This window comes from Panthera leo, chromosome D4 (genome assembly GCF_018350215.1).
Source record: "Panthera leo isolate Ple1 chromosome D4, P.leo_Ple1_pat1.1, whole genome shotgun sequence".
NCBI classification, from domain to species: Eukaryota; Metazoa; Chordata; class Mammalia; order Carnivora; family Felidae; genus Panthera; species Panthera leo.
The window spans coordinates 64,283,049-64,290,214 of record NC_056691.1 but is presented as its reverse complement, the minus strand read 5'-3'; the positions used below and the strand labels follow the sequence as shown (position 1 = coordinate 64,290,214).

General features: G+C 35.1%; 1 pseudogene; it reads right to left on the bottom strand.

Annotated features, from left to right (window-relative positions):
- Window positions 1–338: 338 nt before the first annotated feature.
- Window positions 339–7,166, bottom strand: part of LOC122204570 — a 46,793-nt pseudogene continuing 39,965 nt past the window's right edge.

Below are 7,166 nucleotides of genomic sequence, written 5' to 3'. Positions count from 1 at the left end.
CTCTGGCAACCATCAGTTTGTTCCCTGTATTTGTAAGTATGATTCTGCCTTTTGTTTGTTTATTCATTTATTTTATATTTTAGATTTCACAGTTGAGTGAAATCTTTACTTTTGAGTTATTGTGTGACTTGACTTTGTCTTTAATTATCATCAAAAATTTTGTTCATTTGCTTTCATAAGAACATACTTTCTTCTGTGGTACAGATATAAATCTTGAAAAATACATCAGCATTTTACATAATTATCTTGGAAAGATATTAAATGCTTATTAGTATTGCATTAGTACTGGCATTATTTTCTTTAGTTCAGCTTTTTATTGAACAGGTTCCAGAAGAGGTTTAGTCAAAAAGATCAAAGTACGTGTCATCAACAGACTCCTCTGATTCTTCTTTCTTTGCTTCCACTTCCTTCTTCTCAGCTGGGGCAGCAGTGGTGGAGGGAGCGGAATCTCCTGCTGGTGCAGCACCAGCTTCTGGGGCAGGTCCACCAGCGCCTACATTGCAGATGAGGCTCCGATGTTGACATTGGCTAGGGTCTTTGCCAACAAGCCTGGCCAGAAAGGTTCAACATTTACCCACGCTGCTTTAATGAGAACGTTGATCTTACCCTCCATAACTGTCACCTCATCTGACATGGAGGATGAAGGCCGAATAGATGCATTGAGCTCCAAGATGGAGACCATGACACCAGCAAGTGCTGAGTGGGCACTGCCAGGCACAGTGCTAACCACAGTGGGATGAAGTGTGGGTCTCAACCCAATGCGGCCTTATATTCCTTGGAAGGACCAAGCACCTTAGCAGCAGCTGAAGAAAGCTGCCATTAGCATTATTTTAAGAGCTAAACTGTAAAGAAAAATAATTTTTACATAAAATAAAAGAGCAATATTTTACGTGAAAAGCTTTTAAAGACTGTATGTCATCTAGGATAGTATAGACATTAAATTGATGACTGTTGCACTCGGTAACATAGTAGTAAATGTTAACTGGCTCTCAAAAATTAAAAAAAAAAAAAAGTAGACTTGACTTTAAACCAGTGTCCATAAATGTTCTTACCCTAGCAGATTTCCTGAAAATGGAGTTGGGGAAGAGAGGTGCATAATTGTTTCCAGTGAGCTGATACGAGCTAGCTTCAGTGGATCATTGCTTATATTGAAGTAATGTTTGGAAGACACAACATAAACTGTATATAATAGAGGATAATATTCATTAAATCAAGCAAAATATACTGGTTTCAAAATTACACTATTTTATTACAACTATAGATTTCAAAACTGATCATCAGTTAAGTAAATAGTAATACTTCCTTCAATATATTCACTTTATATTTTATCGATAGACTCAATACTTGCCACTCTCCCTGGGTGTATCTGAGTGAACTATCAGTTCTGTAATTTATTTACCTGTCTCAACTGTATGTCAATCTTCCTATATAGTCTGAACAGATTTTTCTTGGCTGTTTTCCTTTAATTGTCCATGTTTATATATATTTCTAAGGTATAAACAATGTGTTTCTAATGTGTACTTAATACACATATAGCTAATTTATATCCACTGTACACATATCTCTATTTATCCATACTCATACTAATATCTATGCTTATTCCATCTCCTCTGGTTTATCGATATCTAACCATTTGTTATAATAATGTAAATCTTTGTTTATAATTCACAATTTGAGCTAAATGAGTTAAAAAATAATTGGACACATTTAATGTATAAATATGAATTGATTTCTACCAAAATACAAATATTAGCATTAGATTTATTTTTCTTGTTTTCATAAAGGGAAAAAGTTAAATACCATGAAGACTCTAGGCCCTTAACGTGGTTGGTCAGAGAATGCTAATGAAGTTAAAAGGAAAGTCAAGTTTCTGATGCAGAAGATTAATTGCCAAATCCACAGTTTAGTTTTTTGATGGTTACTTACATGGAGTTAAAGGTCTAGCTGAAGATAAAAATCCAAATATTTCTATCTTCTACCAATTGTATTCTTCGTAATTCCTTAATAATTTTAGATAAGTTTTAATAAAATATGAAAATAAAACAGGACAATATATATGAGGGCAAAAATAGAAGTCTACATTTCAGGCCAAGTAAAAAAGAAGAGGTAAAATAAAGGTTAAGACAGAAGAGTAACTATGATTAACCACTTTTGTTAAGACAAAAAAAAGGTTATATGTGTTTCTTTTAAAGGAAATTACCATTACATTTCCCAATTCAAAAATATAACTTCATGGTCTTAATTAGGGTAGATTTCCTTAGAAAACTTGTATTCAAGTATTTCCTTCGAATTAAATATTACCACATAATTATTTGTTTATATAAGTTTGTACTTAATAGTTTCAATTATATGTCATGGCAATGTTTTTCATACAATATTTATTATCTTAGTCCTAAAACTTGATAAACACCAACAAAACCATACTACTTTTCCTCGGTAAGAAAGTGAGAAATGACATTTGCAGAGATGAAAATAATTTCCTATATCTCTAAAAAAGTTACTTTTCATTGTGATCAGAAATATTTCTAGTAAGCACCTTTGAGAAATATAAAAATGTTTTTTCCAGGTTATTCTCTTGCCCTTTGATGCCATGTATTTGGTATATAGCAATGAGAAGCTTATGGGACCTGTGAAAAATGCTAAGTTCAGTAATGTGTGCCTAATAATAAAATTGGAAGGCCTTTAGAAACACGTGAGGTTAAGACAGAATTGACTCCAAAGAACACTATGAAATACAGTGATAAATTTTCATCTTCCACTTTTATTTCTTCATGCTCCTTTGATTCTCTCTTCTCCATATAACTCTCTCTTTCTCTTATAGACTGCTGAAACATTACATGGGAATTCTGTTCTTCAATCAGATAATTCTTTCTGATTTTAGTATTGGCCATGGAGGGATTAGAACATGGTAGAAAGAGCCCTGAGCCTAGAAGTCATCCTGTACATCATGTGCACATTTAGAGGGACATTAAAAGTGATACAATACATAGGACAAATTTAGGACTGAAAGAAAAAATGGACACAAAATTGAGCAAACTCTGCAATTCTGGGTATGAGAGAAGAAAGCATACCCATTTTGTGGGGCAGTTGCTTAGTGCATAGCAACGTCATAAACCATTAACTACAACACCATACCATGAAGGATGGCCTCATGTAACAAGTGAAGCTCAACTGGCAGTAAACATCAGAGGATTCAATGAAATAATTTTGTGTCTTAAAAGGCCTTAGAATATGGTCACACAGAATCCAGGAACAGATGGTACTGTGTAGTGCAGGTTGGCAGAAAGTCCTTTCAAGGAATTGTATCAGTATATATCATGCCTCAAGTCAACTCAGTGGGTTTAAAGAAAAAATTTTGATTACTTGGAAGGATAGTAAGAAAATTGGCAAGGCTGTAGTTCAAAAACAACCAAAAATGCCTGGGAGGTTCTCTAGGTATGGATGAAGATCACTAAGTAATTTAAAAATAAACTCTAGGGAAGAATAACCAGTTGGAATCAGCAAGAACAACTATTTAGTTCTGATCTTAGAGAATGGAATAAAAACTATTTAACCTACAGTTGTAAGACAAAATATATGACCCTAGGTAAAATTTGAGTATCTGTTAATATTGAATAATTGCAATATTTGGGTAATATTTTTACTTAAAATTTTATTGTTTGATTCAAAATTAACTGTGTCTTTTTGTGCCTATGTGTGGAAAATCTAGTGATCTTAATTTAATGACAGCTGCATGTGAGAGCTAGCCTTGTGCATCGCACCAGGCCTGAATCTGCAAGAGAAGACAACTTTAGAGAGAAGAATGTAGGTAGAGGTTGGGAGACAAACAGTCCCAGGTATCTGTATGGCATAAGTCTATATCTGAAACCAATTTCCTTAAACTGTTAATTTTTAATAATGACATGAGACAGACTAATCCCTTGATTTGTGTAGAGCATTGCCATATATGTAGCCCACCACGAATTATAATTTCTAGTCTGTGGCATTCAGTGAAGGGTAACCTGCCATAATATTTGAAGTTTATACATCTGAAAGACAAGCAGACATTTTTATTTTTATGTCTATTTTTTATTATCTTTTTAAGTTTTTATTTATTTTGAGAGAGTGCAAGCAGGGGTAGGGGCAAAGATAGAGGGGGACAGAGGATCTGAAGCAGGCTCCACACTGACAGCAGAGAGCCCAATGCGGGGCTCAAATTCACGAACCGTGAGATCAGGACCTGAGCCAAAGTCAGGCTCTTAATTGACTGAGCCACCCAGGTCCCCCAAGGAGACTTTTTTTTTTTTTTTTAAATAAATTCCAGTTTGAACTGTAATTTGACTTTACGATAGCACTCATTTCATTTTCATTATTAACTTTTAAGTTCTGGAAGAGTTAAGCCTTCTTTATTTGTCTAAGAAATGAATTATGTCACTCCAAATGATTGTGTCCCATGATGGATGAATGGATAAAGAAAATGTAACACACACACACACACACACACACACACACACACTGGAATAGTATTCAGCCATATAAAAGAAGGAAATCCTGTCATTTGTGACAACATGTATGATCCTTAGGATATTATGCTAAGTGAAATGTCAGGCAGAGAAAGACAAATGCTATATGATCTCATTTATATGTAGATTCCCAAAAAGCCAAACTCATAGAAATAGAGAGTAGGGACACCTCAATGGGTGATCTCAATGATCATGACATGGAGCCCCATGTCAGGCTCCACACTGAGCATGAAGCCTGCTTAAGATTCTCTCTCTCCCTCTCTCCCTCTCCCTCTGCCCTTCCCCAACTCGTGCTCTCTTGCTCTCTCTCAAAAAATAGATAAAATATAATTAATCACATACCATACCATACCATACCATAAATATGGAGAGTAGAATGGTGGTTGCCAGAGCTGGAAGGTAGGAAAAACGGGGAAATGTTGCTCAAATTGTATGAACTTCCATTTATAAGGCAAAAAAAGTTCTGGAGTACCTAAATACACAGAATCATGACTGTCATTAACATGCTGTGTTATGTATTCTGTACTTGCTAAGACTGTATCCTAAATGTTCTTACTGCAAAAAAATAAAGTAGTTATATTAGGTAATAGATGTGTTAACTTTTTGTGGTAATCATTTCACAATGTATGTGTGTATCAAATTATCATGTACATCTCAAATTTATACAGTGTTGTATGTAAATTATATCTCAGTAACACTAGAGTGAAGAAAAGAATGAATACTAAAAACAAATATCTGAACTGTAACCTAGATCTTGGTAGCACATTCTGAATTCTTCATGTCCCCATTCAGGAAGCATAGTGTATAATTCCTTTTTCAGAAGGGTTGGCTAGAAGAGGGGAATTGGGACATAAACTTATATTTATTGCCTGAGATTTTTACTTTATCAGTCTCTAATAGTAGCCATTACTCTGCTAATAACATAGTTGTACAGTTGAGGCTGAAATTTTATTTCCTGGGAATTTATGGTTTGTAGTGTTAATATCCAAGCTTATGAAACCTATATACTATGCCCTGAAGCTCATGAGTTTGGGGTATAAGGCAGTGCTTTGTCCTGGTCATATCTTAAATGGGGATGGAGTTGACAGTGGCTATACCTAGTAATGTGCAGTTTTCTGGTGAAATTACTTTTTATTTAATTACTCGTCCCTGCCTCTTTACTACATTTTAATACCAAGAACAAAATGAGGTCCCAAGGCCAATTCCCAAAGGGTAATATTTTTATTAATATAGAAAACAATCCTGGTAATTGTCAGAGTTATGGGGTCTAGGAGAGAAGTTTTGACTGCTTGCTTTTCCTTGTATGTATTTCAGGAGGTGTTAAATCAGAAGATTCTATATTTCCTTTTAAAAATCATATGTAATTGGTAGGAAAACATTAAGTGACAGCTTAAGAGAAAAGTCCGTTCTCTTTAGAGCATGGGTGAATGAGAGCTCATTGAGATAGAAGGTGTCTTAAATGTCACTTCAGGGAGTGACCTGCTTCAGGTCATAGAGGACATATGACCCTTGCTGGCCGCTAGTACCAGAACACTAAGAAAGAAGACATAAATTATAGAATGAGACCATGAAGGCAGATTCTTTGTTCACATCTCCTTGGAAGCATTTCTAGTTCTTTTTAATAGAATATAGATTCTTATGATAATATAAAGATTTATTGTTTCTAAACAAGAAAGATCTATAGCAAAGTCTGCGTTGAACAAGAGCTTTCATTATGAAACTTTTATAAAACTATACCCTGGCACAAGGGTTTAGGGGTCTCACTTTGTCTGATCCTGATCATTGTTTGTTATAAGAGGAAAAAGCATGTTTTTTTAGAGTCTTTAAGCCAGATTCAGTGGGCTATAATTCTCTGATAAACCACGATGAAGATAGGGATAGAGAGGAAGGGAAAAGTCTAATAATATAGTTTAAAATCTTGAAACATATACCCAAATAACAATAGCCTGAAATTTTTATAATTCATGGTAAGAAATGTAAAGCATGATGGTTAAAAGTATTGAAGCCAGAAGGCAACTACACCTTCCTAGCTCTTTGAACTTTACCTGGTTACTTATCTCCCTTTTCCTCAATAAGTGCATTTGTGCAATGAGAATAAGAATGATAATAAATACTAATTCTAATGATAACATTTATTTTATTGCATTACAAAAATAATCAAATTAATACATAATGTCATAGACTCTGGGTCTAAAGTTCTCTCTTGTTTCGAAAGAGAGTGGACGCAGGATGAAAAGTGAGAGAAGGCTAATGTCTGGGAAAAGACAAGAGCCCCGAATAAGGGTTCTGGTCCCATTTTTATTAGGATCAGAAGGCTTACAAACATGGTGATGGATGTGCACAAAGAGACAATGAATCTGTGATCATTAACTTGTGGATGTGAAGGAAAGGGGATCTTGAAGATATTCGGGGTTAGGGGGTTGGGTTAATACAAAACAAAATCCTGAAGGTGTTTTCAGTGGACATGAGGCACCACCTCTGTTTATCTTAGCTAGCCTAGGGGATGAGACAGGTAGGACATGTGACTTCAGGGTTGACAAGACACCTTTCTTTTGTTAATCATCTCCCCTCTGGGCAACTTCGCTCTATAGCACACAGCTGCAGTCTGTAGCCCAATTTACCTGTTTACCTAACTTGGTCCTTCCTTCCTGTGAAAGCAGCTTT